Source organism: Danio aesculapii, chromosome 17, assembly GCF_903798145.1.
Source record: "Danio aesculapii chromosome 17, fDanAes4.1, whole genome shotgun sequence".
In the NCBI taxonomy this organism is placed as follows: Eukaryota; Metazoa; Chordata; class Actinopteri; order Cypriniformes; family Danionidae; genus Danio; species Danio aesculapii.
Genome location: NC_079451.1, coordinates 8373685 through 8394519, shown reverse-complemented (window position 1 = coordinate 8394519; position 20835 = coordinate 8373685). Strand labels below are relative to the sequence as shown.

The following is a 20835-nucleotide window of genomic DNA, read 5'->3' as shown; positions in this document are numbered from 1 at the left end:
GTGAGTGAGCCCTTAGGAAGCAGAACAGTGTGTTTTTGTAACAAAAATCTCATTTTTAAATTCCAAACTCTAATCATTGACTTCCAGCCATGGCCAAATGCTAGTTATGTGTGACTGATATATACAGCATAAGATACATTTGCAGTGGAAGCTCCTGGAATAGACGTAGCTACTAAGAAAATGATCACATTGGAAAGTTGTCTATATGGAGATTGACAGCTGATGTGAACACATCATATTACAATTCATGGACATTAAGTTGTTTTGAAGTGTTTATTTGGTGACGTGATATCTTTATATATTGATCGATATTAATAATATACAATATGTCCCTGTAAATTTTGTTAATGTGAAAAGAAACAAAAGCCTTTGACATGAACTGAGAAAATGTTCTACATGGAAGTTTTCCACTTCAGGTGTAGATAGGTTTTATAGCTTATAATAAGTAGGTCTATTTTCTACAAAAACAAACAAGTAACATTAAAGGGCACCTATGGTAAAAAATCTACTTTTCAAGCTGTTTGGACAGACATATGTGCATGTATGGTGTATAGACCGTCATATTGGGGTGATATAAGCAAACCCAGTGTTTTTTTTTCAATTTAACAACATAAAAAACGGTGGACCAATTAGAGCGGTTTTCAGATCGACCGCAACTTTACGTAGGAGTGCGGTCCCCCCGCCCACCAATATTGATTGACAGGCGCGTCATCATATCCTCAGTTTGTTGATTCACATCCGCTATTTTCAGCGTGAGTCGAAGCGATATCACTAAAGGAACACCCTTGCTCTATTTTTAGATGCAAGGCTCATTGGGCTCAACACAAGTTCAATATTCTCCACATTATTGCTCTAATCGGAAGTATTGGTTGTATCTTTAGGTAGGTTTAATTCTCATTGAGTCTGCCTTATACTTCAGCCATTTGCATCTTGCGATCACAGAAGCTCCCTGTTAACTAGGTGCTGCTGTACCTGACGCTGTGCCATGCGTTTTAGAATTCTAAACATAGGTTTCTATCAGGGTACGATTCGGGACACTTCATATTTCTGCTGCGCCACAGAGAGTGTCTGGTGTGCCATGTCACGGCTTTGAGCGACGCATCCCGTGCCTCAGTCAAAGTTAATTCAGTGTGTGTGGTTATTAGTCTTGGTGTACAAGCTCGGTACTTGAAACTAGCACACAGTTGGCTGTAAAACTATACAAAGACACAAATGATTTTGTACTCTCTGCTTGGTCTGTGTCCGAGTCGTATATAGTCATATAGTCAGTCATATACGACTGATTGCTGATCCTCTCACTCCTGCTCCTTCTCTCAGTCTGCCCAAACACAGAGCGGGTGAGCTCATGGCTCCGCCCCCTTGTTCCGTTGGGCGGGAAGCCGAAACTAATCTACATGTAAAGCAACACATCCCTAAATCAGCGAACTGTGGACACGCCCCCAACATGACAGTTTTTAACACATTATAACAAAAACAATCTGAATTGTGTTTTGAACTGAACCTAAACTGGCACACTCAGAAGAACCATAATATTAATATTAAATCATAAAAAAAGAGGTAAACTATGTTCCCTTTAAGACAAAATTTCTTTGTCAGAAATAATCAAACACAACATGGAAAAGTAAAATTGTAAATAAAACAAAGCCTGAAATATGCTTACAAAAACCATTATTTCAGCATTTGTACCTCAGCCTTTCGTGTTTAATTTATTTTGTTGCTCTGTGTTTTTCAGAAAATTGTTTACTCACTAAATATTGATATAAATATGGAGCTTGTCATGTTTTGCAAATGTCAAAATGTATTAGTGTGCCTATTATGCACTACAAGGGAAGCGTTTTAAGCTTATATTATTTTGCAAGTAACCATGGAAAAACACGTCTTTATTAATTGATCATCTGTTCATGTATATCTATCCATATATAATCTGCGTGAAAACAAGTATTTCAAATTGTAGTTAGGTTTGCAGTTAGTTTTGCAACCCCAGATATTAGGAAATCTTGCTTTTGCCAGCTTTTTTGCAAAACACCAAAACATAAATATACAGTACATACAATTAGCTGCAGTTTTCATCTGAAATGAACAATTTCCGCTTTTCTAAAATGCTGTTTAAATGAGCCATTACTTAAGCAAATATCAGTTAATTTGCATATAATTCTTAAAAAAAATCATTTAAAAATGTGAACACTGGATAAAATCAGGTTTGAAAATCTTGTCTTCTTTGTAGATATCTAGTCAAAGCTGTTTTTGCCTTGTTTATAACTAATTATTCAGAAAATACCGCAAACAAACAAAATAAAAACTTGTAGAATGAAATGTATGTATATACTATCCTCATTTGTAAATCACTTTGGATAAAAGTGTCTGCTAAATTAATATGTAAATGCAATCAAGCAAATTATGTATGAATGTATTCCTCTATGTATTCCTCATAAAACCTTCAGAATATAGATATGAACAAAAAAAAGGTTGGATTTGGAGAATTGTTGCTCAGTACAATCTCAGTTTGAGAAAACAACCTTTAAAATAAGTGTATTGTAATTGGAATCTAAACAAAATTCATAAAACATGACATGAAAAACATTTAAATATGTAATTTGGATGATTATCTATCTATCTATCTATCTATCTATCTATCTATCTATCTATCTATCTATCTATCTATCTATCTATCTATCCATCTATCTATCTATCTATCTATCTATCTATATTATTTATTTATTTTTATTTATTTATTTTTTACATTAGACTGGGGAAAACACTTTATGAAAATCCAAGAAGTCCAAAGATTCAAAACTGACTGGTGCCTATTAGTATTACTATTATTATTTGTAGATTTTCAAAAATGTAAGTACAGTAGATGCACTTTTTATCCCAATGCACTTTACTGTATGCACACTATGCTCAAATTCATTCAATGCCAAAAAAAAGGCCAAATGTAAAAGGGTGTAATTTAAGGTTCCACAAGATGGCCTGCAATTTTTGATTGGACACGTATCATTTCCTAGCAGGATAATGGATTAAGTATGGATTAAGGAGCGTATGTTTTCCTCTGAATGGCACAGGTTTAATAGCGGGCTGCTTGGGACGACCCTGAGCGGGCACTGCCTCCAGGAACGGCCCATTAGTGTGTAATTACAGCCCGGGTGTGATGATAACCACGGCTACACTTCACTACCCACCACACACTGGCTTTATTGCAGGTGTACATTACTTAATGCCTTCATTACCAAAGACAATCACTTAATTATATAGTCTGAGGAAGAACATCAAATGCGCGTCAGAATCAATTTGAAGGCTGATAATGGAGGCGGTGGAGCTGTTTATTGCTAAGCTGACAAGTGCGTCAGTGAGATCAAAGTTTTTCCAGAAGACTCTCTTGAAAGGGTTATTACTGGGATTGCACATAGCAGGTTATCGTTCCTGATCAATGAGCTAAAGTCACGAGAGATAAAAAGCAAACTGCACAGATTCAGTAGATGCATTCACATATTTCAGCGGGATTGCTTGGGTTTTTAGATGAAAGTAGATAAATGTGCTGTAAACAATGTCAAGCAGCTTCAACTAACTATCATTTGGTAACTAATTCACTCAATTCCTCTCTCCTTAAAATATCACTTGAATTGTTCAAGTCACTGGATTTGAAAAAAAAAAAAAAACTTAATTTAATGGTTTAAATATGTTTATTTATACATATTTAAACCACTGTACATACAAGGTCTTCTTAAACTAGACCTACCCTAAAATTTTATTTTAATTTTCAATAATTTTCAGTAATTTTTAATAGGCATTTTGCAGTTTGTTGCATTTACATTTTCATTAAGTGATTGGTTAATAGGTTTATTAAAAATACAGTATAATATTGTAATATTGTGAAATATTTGTGCAAAGTAAAGGAATAGTTTTGCATCCTAAAATATTTCATTTTAAAATATTGTAAACAGTTGTGCTGCTTAATAGCATTTAAAAGGAATATATATATATATATATATATATATATATATATATATATATATATATATATATATGTATGTATGTATGTATGTATGTATGTATGTATGTATGTATGTATGTATGTATGTATGTATGTATGTATGTATGTATGTATGTATGTATGTATGTATGTATGTATGTATGTGTATGTATATATATTTAATTATCTATTTAATTTTTTATTTATTTATTTTTATTTATTTTTTGTTTTTTGGAAAAAAAAAGTGCAAAACCCTTTTCTAAATGGGTTAAATTAGTTTAGGAAAATACAAATAATGAAAAAGTGGTGATTTTTAAATTTGACTTGTATTTCATTGCAGACAAAACAACAAACATTTTTATTTATTTTTTCAAAATAAACACGTATTCCAGTTTTGGTTCTTGCAACACATTTAAAAAAAGTTGGAGCAGTAAAGCATTTACCACTTTGTAATGTTGCCATTCTTTTTCTCAACACTTAAATGACGTTTAGGGACTGAAGACACAAAGTGATGAAGTGTTTCAGGTGTAACTTTGTCCTGTTCTTCCAGCAAACAAGTCTTAAGGTGAGCAACAGTATGGGGTCTTCTTTGTTGCATTTTATGCTTCAAAATGCGTCACACATTCTCCATTACATACAGATCGGGACTGCAGACAGGCCAGTCAAGCAACTGTAACCCCTTCCTCTGCATCCAGGACTTTGTTACATGTGCAGAATGTGGTTATGCATTGTCTTGTTTAAATATGCATGGGTGTCCCTGGAAAAGAGGGCAGCATGTTGTGCTCCAAAGTCTCTATGTACTTTTCAGCATTAATGGTGCCATCACACAAGTGCAAGCTACCTTTGCCAAGGGCACTGACACAACCCCATACCATGACAGACCCTGGTATTTGGACTTGTTGCTGGTAACAGTCTGGATGATCCTTTTCTTCTTTGGTCCAGAGCACATGGCATCTATTTCTCTCAACAATACCTAAAATACTGATTCATCTGACCACAGTACACGCTTCCACCATGTGATCCATCCCAGATGCCTCAGAGCTTAGAGGACACTGTTAACATAGGGCTTCCTTTTGGAACAGTACAGTTTTAACTGGCATTTGTAGATGTAACTACGTTTTATGGTACTGTACTTGACAAAGGTTTACCAAAGTAGTCCTGAGCCCATGGGGTGATTTCGCTTATAGGTGCATGATGATTCTTGATGCAGTGAGGGATTAGAGGTTGCAGTATTTCAGCTTAGGCTTGAGCCCTGGTCTTTTACGCACTGACATTCCTCCAGATTCCTTTAATGTTTTAATGATGTTATGCACTGTTGAATGTGAAATGTCCAAATGTTTTCCTATCTTTCCTTGAGGAACATTGCTTTTAAACATTTCAATAATTTTCTCACCTATTTGTTGGCAAACTGTCGATCCTTGACCCATCGTTGCTCCTAAAGGACTAGACCTTTCTTGGATGCTGCTTTTGTATCAAATCATAATTACAATCACCTGTTGACATCACCAGTTTCAAATTACACAATTAGGTAATCAATTTCCTGATTTCTAGTCCTAAATTGCTTCTGTCCCAATTTGTTTGGAATGTGTTTCAGGTCTGAATGACAGGAAAAGGTGTAAATTTACAAATGAAATTAAGTTTACCAGACAAAACCTGAAATATTTCGTGTTCATATTGTCTGCTATGAAATACAAGTCAAAGTATATTTGGAAATCTTTCTTTTTTTTTTTATTTGAATTTTCCATACTGTCCCAACTTTTTCTGATTTGGGATTGTATTTATTATTAGCAGTATTACTGTAGTATTAAATTAGATTACTTGAATAGAGTAGCTTGCATTAAAACAAACAAAATATTTGAAAGCTCAAACAGTTTTCATACATTGCATACATAAATATCTTCTTAAATATCTCAAATATGTTCTACAAAATAAATAAATTATTTCCGTAGTCAGTTAAAAGGTGTGTTGTGTTTGTTTTTATGTATACTACAGCTTCCAATAATAATTTATTCCTGATATAACAATTTAAAATGTATTTTTGCTGATGTAAAATTTATGAAAACAAAATCTATCTTGCAGATGCTAATGTCAAAACATAAGCTAACTTGTATTTGCATTAAATGTACACATTGCATCAGTTCATGCATTGCCTGGATATTGAGCCCATGACCCTGTCATTTCTATCACCGTGCTTTAATGTAACATAATGTAGTCAGGTTGAGTCAGACATAGTAATGTGTTTTGCTAGAAGTAGCCCATCCATCCATTTAATAGCAAATGGAAAGACCATTAAATAAAGAGCATTTATCAAGAGCCATCACTGCCATCACATTATTGTAACACACATTATTGGAAAACCGCACTCTATTCTGTGTGTGATTAACAAACAGACGTTTAATTCAACAGTCTGAAACCACCACGAACTCCAAAGTAGCCACTCCGAGCTCCCTTAAAAGTGAAGTTAACATTACCATCAACGAATGTTAATGATTGACCTTAAATGAACTCCATATTCTTTCAAAAACATTAAGCTACTAATGCCTAGATTGAGTTCAGGCCCGTTGTGGTCACATGTGGAGAAGATGAGTGGAAGTGTCTCAAGATCATCTCTCCCTCAGTGTAAATGCTGAAGAATACACAAGAGATGGATCAATATCTAATTTGCCATCGTCCATATTTCTCCACAAGACAAATGCAAGTGCGTATGTTATGCTGTTTGCACACAATATGTCATGCACATCAACTCCGAATAGATAAAAATCAAAAGCAATGAAGAAGCAGACATATTTCAAAAACATTCTTCAACACTTAGAAGAAGACAAAAAAAGCCTACACATATTACTGTAGGTCTTCATGTGTGCTTGCTAAGAAGCATATAATATTGACAGAAGCTTATATTGGACGATCGCATAGATATAGAGAAAAATGCTTTCTATAAAACTGATAAATTCTTACGTGCTTTTTAAAAACAAAAAATTGAAAAAAATTGAAGTTCAAAGCTAGAACTGCCATCAATATGTCATATTATTCTTTATGTTTTAAAGATCTGCCTTAGGTCACATCTATGGATGTGTTTACACCATGAGCTGTCAATTTAACTTATGCACAAAGTGAAAAATTCAGTCTAATATTTTCATCCCATGACTTCACGAAGATAACAAGCAAAGGAATGCTAGGTCGGACTATTTCAGGGTGTCTGTGGGGTCTTAAAGTTTTAAGATGTCCTAAAATGTTAAAGAGCCCCTATTGTGGGTTTTTGATAATGACATTCCATGTAGTGTGTAACAGCTCTAAGTGAAGTGAAATATCCAGCTAAGGCTTAAATCTGAAAGTGGACAGTTTTTAAAATTATTGATTCATCTAAAAAAAGTGTCGACTCGTAGTGGTTAGAATTAATCGTTTTTAAAACGAGTCTTTAGCTGTTTCGGCGTGACGTGGCTATGAAACAAAAGCCCCGCCCAATTGTTCCACGCACAAACCCAGGAAAATTTAAACCTGCGGCCCCGCCCACTAACCCAGCAGCAAATACAAACAGATCCTGAAGTCATCATGAGTCATGAAGACGCTGTGCTTACCTGGATATTATTGGAAGTGTGAGGGAAATGGGCGATTCATTCGTTTGTTAAAGGAAGGATCAGAAAAGACTACTGATGTATGAGAGTTGTGAGACAAAGGCAGCCTGCTGCAGCTGAGGAGGAGCTCTTGTGAGCGCTACAACCCTCTGGCTGGGGATGTGATCTCTGGGCAAAGCAGAGTACAGGTAAGCCCTGAGAACATATAACACTTCACGCAAGAAGTGCCACAGCAATGATTGCAAATAGAAATGATCTAGATTATAGCTGAGAAGGGAGAAAAGCTCCAAAATGAATGATAGTTAATGAATCAGACCTGGCCCATGACACATTTCATAAGTGTAAGTAAATGGCTGTCTCCTTGCTTTCTCCAGCTTGCTGATGATGTATTTAATTGTGTTTTGTTACTTGTAACCGCGTGTACTGTATCAGGTTAACTCTTTATATTCTCATATCGCGTCTAATGCCATGTTGAAATGTGACGCATGCCGCTTTGTTTACGGATTTAAATACTCGTGTTCCACTGCTGTTTGTCGTTGCTATGGCCACCGTCAGCTGTTCCCACACACGTGCAGCGGTCAAGGTTCAGAATAGTTAGCTTTTGCTGGTGTGTGGATTAATACTGAATGTGTATCATAGTTAAGAATGGAGCAATTTGCTGGTGTTTGACTACACTGCTTTTGGTGGTAAGTGTCACGGTTGCAGGTTTGTGCGCTTTCCGGAGTATCTGTTTTGTCACATGGGTTTGTGTTGTTTGTTTTTCCACGTGTATTTGTTTGGTCACGTGTCATGACGGCACTCAGCTGTTTGATTGATCACCAGCTGAGGTTCATTACTGAGCCTATATTTGGGCTACGTTTCTATGTCTCGATGTCAGTTCGTTGTGTTTGCTTATGTGTATCTGTGTTGTGCTCAGGACTAGAAGAGTGACTGCTGATATTGGTTTCGTCCCTCTGTCCCTGCTCCAGAGTTCCAGTGTCCTCACCCTTTTTGTAGCCTTGTTGGCTTATTTTTCACGGTTACCATTAAATATATCACTTGCATTTGGATCTATCTCTGTACTCTTATTTCACACGTGACAGAACGAACTGACCTTGTCATGGATCCAGCGAGTGCATCCCAGATCTCTGAGTTCGTCTCAATCAGTAATGCCAGGATTGACCGGCAGGATGAGGCATTAGCTACCACCGCTCAGGCGATTCAGGCTCTGGTCGGCCAGGTCTCCTTGCTCACCACGCAGGTCCAACAGCTGGTTACAGGAGCGGCACAAGGAGACCGCACCACCCCCTGTGGTGTTGCCAGCACCAACGACTACTAATCGCCTTGTTGAACCTCGCCTTCCTCCTCCAACCTGCTATTCCGGAGAGCCTCACCTATGCCGGTCCTTTCTCTCCAAGTGTTCCTTGTACATCACGTTGCAACCGTCGTTGTTCGCCACGGAGCAGGCTAAGGTTGCCTTTGTCATCACTCTCCTTTCGGGTAAGGCGGCTCAATGGGGAACTACAGCCTGGGAACAGAAACTGCCATGCTGTTCTACCTTCGAGCTGTTCTCCAAAGAGCTTAAGAAGGTGTTTGATCGGGCCGCTTCCGGGAGAGAGGCCGCCCGAATCCTCGCTGAACTCCGTCAGGGAAATCGGAGCGTGGCGGACTACTCTATTGAGTTTCGGACTTTGGCGGCTGAGTGCGGCTGGAACGAGGAGGCGCAGTGGGACATGTTGCTGCATGGACTATCCGAGCGTCTTCAGGACGAGATCTATACTGCAGATCTTCCAAAGACCTTGGACAAATTAGTGGATCTGGCAGTTCGGGTGGACGCCCGATTGCTCCGCCGAGAGAATCGCAGGCAGCAGGTCAGGTTTTTGGAGCCGGTCTCTGGTCCTCCGGTTTTGGCTGCGGCGCCGGAAGTGGGAAGCGCTGACCCGGAACCGATGCAGGTGGGCAGGTCCCGCTTGTCCGTGCAGGAGAAGCGCCAACGGAGAGAGGAGGGACTCTGCCTTTACTGTGGTGGCACGGGACATCGTGTGGTTTCCTGTCCAGTAAAAGACAACACCCATCAGTAGGTAAGAGGTTACTGATGGGTGAAATTAATCTGGATAAACCCTCTGCGGCGGCTACCTTGTTGCCGTCACTTTATCATGGGGTTCCGGAAGCCAGAACACCCATGCCCTTGTTGATTCCGGGGCAGAGGGGAATTTCATTGATTCCAGTTTCGCTTTCAGTTTTAAACTTCCGGTTAACACCCATTCACAACCCATTGCAGTACGCGCCCTCAGCGGACTTTCCCTTCCCAATATCACTCACTCCACTAAACCCATAAAGATGATCACGTCCGGAAATCATGTTGAAAATATATCTTTCTTTTTAACAGACTGTGCTAACACACCAGTGGTTTTAGGTCATCCTTGGCTGATCCTCCATAAGCCTCACATTAACTGGGGTCTTAATACTATATTTTCATGGAGTGAGAACTGTCATGAGTCTTGTCTTTCGTCTGCTCGTTCTGCTGTGTCTTGTTCTGTGTTTCAGGAGGAGCGCATGGACCTGTCAAACGTGCCCAGTGAGTACCTTGACCTGAAGAGAGTGTTCAGTAAGTCTCGGGCTGCTTCTCTGCCTCCTCATCGTCCCTATGACTGTGCTATAGATTTATTGCCAGGTACATCTCCGCCTAAAGGCAAACTATACTCTCTTTCTATTCCTGAGAGGGAGGCCATGGAGAAATACATTTCTGATTCTCTAGCGGCTAAGATCATTCGCCCTTCTTCTTCACCGGCGGGGGGCGGGGTTCTTTTTCGTGAAAAAGAAAGATGGGTCTCTTCGTCCTTGCATAGATTATCGAGGGTTGAACAACATCACGGTGAAGAATACTTATCCTTTGCCGCTGATGTCTTCAGCGTTCGAGCGTCTGCAGGGGGCATCTTTTTTCACGAAATTAGATCTCCGCAACGCATATCATTTGGTTCGCATTAAGCAGGGTCATGAATGGGAAAACTGCATTTAATACCCCCAGGGGTCATTTTGAATATTGTGTTCTCCCTTTTGGGCTTTCCAACGCCCCCGCAGTTTTCCAAGCACTCGTTAATGATGTGTTGCGAGATATGATAGATCAGTTTATTTATGTCTACCTGGATGACATTCTGATTTTTTCCCGTTCTCTCCAGGAACATGTGCAGCACGTCAGGCGAGTGCTTCAGAGGCTGCTAGAGAATGGGCTTTTTGTCAAGGCGGAGAAATGCGTGTTTCATGCACAGTCTGTTCCTTTTTTAGGACACATTGTGTCGGTCGAGGGGGTGCGCATGGATCCAGAGAAGATTCAGGCTGTGGTGAATTGGCCAATTCCGGAGTCTCGTAAGGCCCTGCAGAGATTTCTGGGTTTCGCCAATTTTTACCGGCGTTTTATTCGCAATTTCAGCCAGCTCGCCGCCCCTCTGACGTCCTTAACCTCCTCCAAGACTTCCTTCAGGTGGTCGAGTGCAGCACAGGCTGCATTCACAAAATTAAAGGGCCGCTTTGTTTCAGCCCCCATTCTGGTGACTCCTGATCCCTCCCGGCAGTTTGTGGTGGAGGTTGACGCGTCAGAGGTGGGGGTGGGCGCTATCCTGACCCAGCGTGCATCCTCGGATGACAGAATTCATCCTTGCGCGTTTTTTTCACACCGATTATCTCCCGCAGAACGTAATTACGACATTGGTAATAGGGAGTTGTTGGCTGTCAAACTCGCTTTGGAGGAGTGGCGTCATTGGTTGGAGGGTTCGGGGGTTCCCTTTATCGTTTGGACCGACCATAAGAACCTTAAATACATCAAGTCTGCCAAACGACTTAACTCCAGGCAGGCTCGGTGGGCATTATTTTTCGGACGATTTGACTTTACCATCTCTTATCGACCGGGTTCTAAGAACATCAAACCCGATGCGTTATCCCGTCTTTTCGATTTTTCCGAGCGCAATACGTCTCTTGAGCCCATCGTTCCTCAGAGGATTTGTATTTCTGCGGTGACTTGGGAGATCGAGAGCAGGGTTCGCACAGCCCTAGATGGGGTAACGCCCCCGGCCGGATGCCCACCCAGCCGCTTGTTTGTGCCGGAGGAGATTCGGTCTGACGTCATTCGATGGGGACATTCCTCCAAAGTGGCTTGTCATCCTGGGGTGAGTCGTACTATATTTTTGGTTAAACAGCGATTCTGGTGGCCAGCTATGGCACGGGATATACGTGAGTTTGTTTTGGCCTGTTCCGTTTGTGCTGTTTCTAAGACTTCTAATCGACCTCCCGCTGGACTCCTTCATCCTCTGTCAGTGCCTTCGAGACCCTGGTCGCACATTTCGCTAGATTTTGTCACAGGTCTCCCGCCATCTGGTGGCAATACGGCTGTTTTGACCGTGGTGGACCGGTTCTCGAAGGCTACTCACTTTATCCCTCTGCCCAAATTACCCTCAGCCAGAGAGACAGCGGATGCTGTCATAAATCACGTCTTTCGCATTCATGGCCTCCCGACGGACGTGGTTTCTGACAGGGGGCCTCAGTTTGTCTCTAAATTTTGGAGAGAATTTTGTCGCTTATTGGGGGCGTCTGTAAGTCTTTCTTCTGGTTTCCATCCTCAGAGTAACGGACAGACTGAAAGGGCCAACCAAGATCTCGAGCGTATGTTACGTTGTTTGGTTTCCCAGAATCCCACCTCTTGGAGTCAGCAGCTCCCATGGGTGGAGTACGCACACAACTCATTACCAGTGTCTGCCACGGGCCTTTCTCCGTTTCAGTGTAGTTTAGGTTACCAGCCACCAGTTTTTCCCAGTCTGGAATCCGAAGTCGCGGTCCCCTCCGCTCACGCCTTTGTCCAGAGGTGCCGACGCACTTGGAACAGGGCCAGACAGACCCTCCTCCAAGTGGGTGCGCGCACCAAGGCTAAAGCCGATCGCCACCGGTCTAAGCCTCCCGTTTACGTCGTCGGTCAAAAAGTGTGGCTTTCAACCAAGAATATTCCCTTGCGTTCCGTATGTAATAAACTTGCACCTAAATTTATTGGCCCATTCACTGTCACCAAAATCATTAGTCCGGTGGCAGTCCGCCTCAAACTTCCTCCAGCATACAGGAGAATACATCCCGTGTTTCATGTTTCCAAATTAAAGCCCGTTTTTCATACGGCCATTAACCCGCCCAGTCCGGTCCCTCCCCCGCCGCGTCTCGTAGATGGGGAGACCGTTTATTCGGTTAAGCGCATTCTGGATTCTAGACGGAGGGGGCGAGGATTTCAGTACTTGGTGGACTGGGAAGGTTACGGTCCAGAGGAGAGAAGTTGGGTTCCGGCTAGGGACATATTGGATCACTCTCTTATCGATGAATTCAATCGCCAGGTAAGCTCTTCTGGGAGCACCAGGAGGTGCTCTTAAGAGGAGGGGTATTGTCACGGTTGCAGGTTTGTGCGCTTTCCGGAGTATCTGTTTTGTCACATGGGTTTGTGTTGTTTGTTTTTCCACGTGTATTTGTTTGGTCACGTGTCATGACGGCACTCAGCTGTTTGATTGATCACCAGCTGAGGTTCATTACTGAGCCTATATTTGGGCTACGTTTCTATGTCTCGATGTCAGTTCGTTGTGTTAGCTTATGTGTATCTGTGTTGTGCTCAGGACTAGAAGAGTGACTGCTGATATTGGTTTCGTCCCTCTGTCCCTGCTCCAGAGTTCCAGTGTCCTCACCCTTTTTGTAGCCTTGTTGGCTTATTTTTCACGGTTACCATTAAATATATCACTTGCATTTGGATCTATCTCTGTACTCTTATTTCACACGTGACAGTAAGGTGTCTGAATAACACTGTTGAGTAAGTTTTACTATGAAGCGTGTTTCGGGTGTCCGCTGTGATCGGATCCTATACCAATGTTGGTGAACCGGAGGCTTGACAAACTGCGCTGGGCATTTTACTGTCTCGCGCTGAGCACTGTCGACCAATCACAACAGGCTGTCATTGGTCCAATCAGCGCAGATTAGCTTTGCGCTAAGGAGGGATTTGGGAACAAATGAATCGCTGAACGATAGGGAGTCGCTGGGATAAACAGGTAAAAATAAATTCTTATAAGACCATGAAAGTGTTTTTTGACCTTGGATGCATATCAGTATGTTGTTGGAGACCCATAAAACTGAAATATGACCCTTTTTAATGTTTAATATGGCTCTTTAAATTCACTTAAATAGGGTGTTGTAGGTCTTGAATCATTTTGAACAGGTCTTCATTTGCCTTTCTCTATGTAAAGATATACCCAATCAGGCCAACACTTATGGACTCGCTAACAATCCATCAAAAAAAGTTGAACAAATGTTACATGTATTAACCATAATTTGGTTCAATTATGTTCCTTATATCCTAACAATAACCTTTGTGTAAAAGTTCTTAGCTACCTGGTGAGGACACTGACCTGGACAGTGTGCTTTGCATACATTTTTGTTTATTATAGTTGTTAACTTGTCTTTAAAAAATAAATAAATAGTTATACTGAAAAAAGTAAATGCATATAGCTAGAATTTGCTTGTTTTGACACATTATTTAAAATATGTTCCTAAAAAAATAACTAAACTTGTTTTTTTTTATTAATAGAGCAAGTAAATATCTTTGCCACTGGCCAATCTTTAGTGTTTTGCCCTGTATAAGTCTGAATTTTTTTTTCATAATGGACTTAAAAAGGTCATAAAAAGTCTAAATTTGACTGATTATGATTATATTAATATGATTATATGATCAACTGTGAAAACAGCGGGGAAAATACGTGTTGACCACTTCACCATTGAGGTGCCATTGACTTGAAATTTTCCTCGAATGTTGGTAAAAAACAAATAAATCCATATATGAAAAGAAAACAAATCTAATTAGTTTACAAATGAAGTTATGTGTAATAAAATGAAATGACACAGGTAAAAAGTATTTAACACATGAAGAAAGGGAGGTATAGAAATGCAGTGAAGGCCCAGACAGCAGCTGAAATCTCTCAGTAGTTATTCAGCAACCCTCTGACAGCCATCATTGTAAATGAATATACGCTGCTTCAGTCCAGCGTCTACATCAGCAGGATGATGATGAAACCAGAGTGAACATTTCAGCAAGGCAATGATACAAAACACAGCCTAGGATACTCTCAAATGCTTTCAGAAAAAAAAGAAAATCCATCTGTAGAATGGCCCAGCCAATCACCTGACTTGAATCCAATAGAGAATACAAAATAAAGATCAGATTTGATAAGACGAGACCTACAGGACCATCAAGATTTTTCACTCTGTTGAAAAAACTCACACCTGAGCAATTCATGTGACTTCATTCTGCATATGAGAGGCATCGTTAAGCTGCCATCACAAAAATAGTATTTTATATAAAGTATTAAGGATGTTTCAGTTGTTTAGTACTTTCTCCTCGTGTCATTTCATTGTTTCATTGTATTCCCAGGAAAAACATGACATGTTCAGTACTTATTTTCCTGTTGTGCATCCACACAAATAGACATTTTCCAGCTGACTTGCATTATTGCTGAGGCTCTTAAAAAATATGCATATGAAACACATGAGGGTTATGTCAATTATGACAGAGTTTCAATTTTTTTGGGGTGGCCCATTAACTGGTTTTGCTTTATGATCCAGATTTTACATTCGAAACCACTGCCAAACAAATGCGCTACCATAACGGCCATTTTTTTTTTCACAAGGCCTAGGACAATATTTTTGGTCACCTCAAGGTTTTTGAAAACAATTCAGATATTTCCAAAAAGACACAGCAAGCCGATCTGTTTGAGTATCTTATTAGCCAGCTATTAAAATAGTGATTATTTTTTTAGTATTTCCAATTAAACTGTGGCTAGATTTGTTATTACATTAAAAACTAAACCAAAAAAATCATGCAATTATCCTTGACACTGAGCAAGCAATTAACATTAAAATTAAACCATAATTATCACCTCATTTGACCAAAAGAGTTGCCATGCCAACAATCACACTGTATATCTGAGGCTCCATTGAGGGAATATAAGGAGAATGCTGATAATCAAATTTAATTGAAAAACAAATTGGCCGATATTGACTGTAATTAATGGCTGGATTACAGCAGCTCAAGTTAATATCCATGTTTGCATGTGTTTAAATATGTAGTAAGGAGGCCTCAACTTTTTTTCTTCTATTCAAATGTAATGGGTTTTTCGTTAATTTTTTGAAAAAGCTCCTTTTTGAACAATAAGTATTGTGAAAAGCTTTCTACAAATATAACAAATAGAGATATTCAGTTTGAAACCCTAATACACACTAGAGAATTTGCATTTTTAGCCATGGTTTCTCTTGGGATTTACTGATGGGCTTTTAGAGCAGTAGTTTTCAATTTATGATTCAAAGGCACAGCATGTGGGTTACATTTGATGCTGCATAACTTTAATAACACTTAGTCACACCAAAGATATTATTCTGAAACCATTGTGTGGTTTAGAACAGTGTTTCTCATCCATGTTTCTGGAGGACCAGCAACACTGCAGGTTTTGGATGTCTCCTTTGTTTGTCACACCCATTACCCATTTCGGCTGTGTCCGAAATCACATACTTCCATACTATATAGTATGCTAAAAACAGTATGCAAAGTATACTGTAGTATGTCCGAATTTCTAAAATTTCAAAAACAGTGGGAAGTACCTGGATGACCTACATCTGGCGAGATTCTGAAGTGCACATCTTGTGGACACTACATGATGCACCACGAGAGAACTCGTGAATGGGAGGGAAGCGACGAAATTGACGAAAGTAGGTCATGTGTTGATGACAAAATGGTGGATGTAGTACGTCGGAGTTCCATTCATACTGCTTACATTCATACTGTATAGAATGTACTTTTCTAATGACCGAGTAGTACATTTAAATTCAAATCCAGTACCTACTGAATTGTAGACGATTTGGGATGCAGCCCATGTCTTTCAGTCTTTGCTAATGAGCAACAGTTTTTAATTGTTATTTGGTCCTGCTTTCATTCATTCATTTTCTTTTCGGCTTAGTCTCTTTATTCATTAGGTGTCACAACAGAAGAATGAACCGCCAACTTATCCAGCATATGTTTTTTTATGCAGCGGATGCCCTTTCAGCTGCAACCCATCACTGGAAAACATCCATACACACTCATTCACACTCATACACTACAATTTAGCTATGCCAATTCACCTATAGCGCATGTCTTTGGACTTGTGGGGGAAACCGGAGCCCCCGGAGGAAACCCACACAAACACAGGGACAACATGCAAACTCCACACAGAAATGCCAACTGACCCAACCTAGGCTCGAACCAGCGACCTTTTGGTCCCACTTTATATTAAGTGGCCTTAACTAATATGTACTTACACTGTAATTAATAATTAGTTACATTGTACTTCGTGTAAATACATGTTTATACATTGTATTATGCTTGATCAAATACCTGCATGTAATTACACCTGTAGTTAATTTCTGTAATTGGATTTATAATTACATTGTTGACCATCCCTTACACTTTAACTCACTCTTAAACCTACCCATACCACCAAACCTGTCTCTAACTGTACCCATATTCCACCTCAAAAGCACCAGAAGTGTTCTGCAATACATTATGAACACAGTAAGTAGATTGTATTTAGATTTACATTTAAGTACATAGTAGTTAAGGCCACTTAATATAAAGTGGGACCAACCGTCTTACTGTGAGGCGAACATCACACTGCGCCACTGTGCAGCCCTATCCTGCATACATGTGTAAATGTACAATTTGGAGCAAAAAGGTTGGAGCAAACATCATGTGGTATATGAATGAGTAGGAGCAGAAGAGGTGATCATTGTTGTATCATTGCTGCCTACGCACAAAAACTTTGCGTGCGCCTGATTTCATGCTCACGTTTGGATTTACTAATGATGAAATTAACGTGAGAATGTGCGTTGGTCCGCGTCAACTTCATATCTGGCATATGTGTATTTCTTGTGTGTGTTTGTTTTATTTCCATTGGTGACTCCTAGAGGCAATTATGTTAAATTGCACACTACAGAGTATTGCACCAACAAAGTATCCTGGCAACTGGTTCTTTCCAAAAACCACTCTGGGTTAAGCCAGTCGTCTTTGCGCCATGCAATGCCAGCTGTATGGGACGGGATCATTCACATGTCTAGCAGGTATATAAGGTTTCCATACCATGCAGTTAACCAGCCAAACATTAAAGTGCTATTTGCAGTGATCGCCGGTTTTCCCAACGTAATCGGAGCGATCGACTGCACGCACATTGCTATAAAGGCGCCATCTGAAGATGAATTTGCATTCGTAATTTGGACACATTTCCATTCAATAAATGTGCAAATAATATGTGATGCTCAAATGTGATTGGCAGCTGAAATGCCTGTGGTACTGCTTTGTTAAGAGCAAAGGGGTGCTGCTATACCGCACTAACAAAGTGTTCCTCTAATACATCTGTGTCTCCCACAGACACAGATACTACTCCAGACAGTAAAGTGTCACCCACAATTGAGGCAACTCTCTCCTCAAAGGGTGTTTGTTCAGCATCCCCTGTTCCCCCTCCTGTTTGGTCCACACTTTGACGGTTTGCCGCTGTTCTCCTCTTCACCTGCACCTTTACATCGGACCATTTCTTTTTTAATTCGTTCACAGTGCGATGTTTAGACCCCACTGCGTTCACTGCGTCAGCTACACTCTATTTTTTTTTTTTTAATTCCGGAGGACAAACTTGCAAATAACAGTTTTTCTCCGGTCTACCTCTGATAGGAGCACCTCCAGTTCACAATCTGTGAAGTTTCTCTTCCTGCTTGCTTGCTTATGCCATTGCTTTTTCGTTTGATTTTGCCAAAGTGGAGTCATTACCATATTTATAAGGGTGAGGAGGCAAGGAGGAGTTTTACGCTCTTGCATGTGCGCTCAGTTTCACATTAATTCGGATGTACAAAGAGAATATGCGTGGGATTCCGCGTACAAAGTGTTTCATACATCAGATTTTTTACTACGTACGCACATTTACAGCTTTGTCCGTATGCAATGTTTTAGTATGAATTCAACGCAAGTCTTCGTACATAAACCCATGGAGTTTTGGAATAAAACCCCAAAGTACAAAATCTTCATTATCATTGGACGAGTAGCTTTTAAATGTGGTTAAAATGTTTTGTAGATTGTGGACACTGAGTAAAGCCTTCTGCAGCTGCTCGACAGCCTCTACAGCACACAGAACTCCATATTCTGCTCCATCAACACAGGATTTTCTGCTTGCACAGTTTCTTCATTATTTGTGATTCTTGTTTTATTTTAACGAAAGTGTCTGGAACTTAAAATGTAATGGAGATAAAGTATTTTAAGTATTTTTTAAACTGTATGTTATTTATTTACACAGCCATAATTACAAAATGAATAGTTGTACTAGTAATAGTAGCAATATTAAAATGTTAAAATAAATTGACATTTAATCAAAATAACCCAATGCATTGGGTTAAAATAACCCATAGCTGGTATTGTGCTATAATAACCTATACAATAGTTGAGGTATATGTATTTTTACCCAGCTATTTTAACTATGAGGTGTGTTTTGGTTAAGGAGACATGAAAATGTGCAGAGATGGTGGTCCTCCAGGAACGTGGTTGAGAAACACTGGTTTAGAAAACAAGCTATTGACACAGCAAGGTCTCCCAAATATTGTTTTGGCTAGAAATAGTTAGCAAATTGGATTTTTTTTATGTATGGGCTAACATATTTGTTTAAAATGTGTGTGTGGAAAGCAGTGCTTGATGAATCAGGTATGGAATGACCATAGCTACTGTATTTCAGCAAGTGTTTAAAAGCATGGGATTAACTTTTTTTTTTTTTTTTTTTTTGTAGAAAACATTTTTGTAACAATTTTTACAACATACTAAAAGATAAGTGGTTATTGGAGATTAAAATTTACTTAATTTAATTTAATTATTTTATTTTATTATTTATTTTTATCCAACAGACATATTTAATATTTTCATATTCATATTTAAAGTAAATATTATATTACTTAATATTATTATGCCGTTTATTTCCTGGCAGTTCATTATGTTATGGCAACAGGGAATAAGGGAATAAGCTGAAGAAAAATTAATGAATGAGTTTGTTTCCTTGTAACCTCATTCACTCAGTCATTATGTTTATTTATGTTATGAGTTTTTATAAATGTTAAATAGTTTAAATAAATAAAAATTTAAAGTGTTTACCATCCTCCTTTAATGGAGTTTACAAACTCCTTTAATGATTTTCGGCCCATAGCCTTAACGTCCTTAGTTATGAAAGCCTTAGAGAGAGAGGTTAAGTCACAACTGCTGACAGAAACTGATCATAAGTTGGATTCTTTGCAGTTTGTATATCGCACTAAAAGAGGGGTAGATGATGCAAAGCTTTTCCTTCTAAATACTGTACATCAACATTAAGAGAGTAGAGGTGCTTTTGCAAGAATGCTATTTGTGGACTTTTCCTCTACATTTAATACTGTCAATCCTTTTATTTTAGCAAAGAAACTTGTAGATGAATTTGATGTGAGTCATGGTTTGGTTTTATGGATTTTAGACTTCTTGACATGTAAGCAGCAGAGAGTCATGTTGAACGGAGTGCTTTCAGACATGCTTTTTACATCAATAGGATCTCCACAGGGTTGTGTATTGTCCTCAATTATTTTTATATTGTACACAAATGAATGTCGTAGCACTAAAAACAACTGCCATATAATCAAGTATGCTGACGACACAGTTTTTTTTTATCCTTGTTAACAAATACAGATTGTAATGACAGCGATAATCATAATGGGTTTTTTAAGTGGTGCAAAGAAGCTGAACTACAACTGAATATCACAAAAACAAAAGAGATGGTAATTGATTTTAGAAAAAATGCCTTAGAAGTGAAACCAGTGTATTTTAACGGAAAACAAGTTGAAAGGGTACAGGAATATAAGTATCTTGGTAAAATATTTGATACCACATTAAAGTTCCAGCAGAATTCAGAAGCTGTTGCTAAGAAAGTGCATCAGAGAATGTATGTTCTTAGAAAACTGAACTCTTTCTGTGTAGAAAAACGTATACTGAGAACTTTTTATACCACCTATATCGAGAGTTTATTAAGCTTTTCCTTTTTATGCTGGTTCTCTTCACTTTCCGTTAGAGAAAAATCGACTTCAAAACTTAGTCAAGACTTGCTCCAAGATTATTGGTTTACCTCTGAGAGGTCTAGTGGAGTTACATGAACAGCAAGTATTAAGGAAAACTCAAAATGTGATAAGAGATGACTCCCATCCTCTGAAGCCTTTTTTTTGTTCTGT

At 39.2% G+C, this 20835-nt stretch overlaps 1 protein-coding gene across 1 annotated transcript in view; it reads right to left on the bottom strand.

The window, feature by feature from the left end:
* zgc:174356 (uncharacterized protein LOC100137120 homolog) overlaps window positions 1-20835 on the bottom strand; it is a 94823-nt gene that overhangs the window by 17962 nt on the left and 56026 nt on the right. The window lies entirely within an intron of this gene.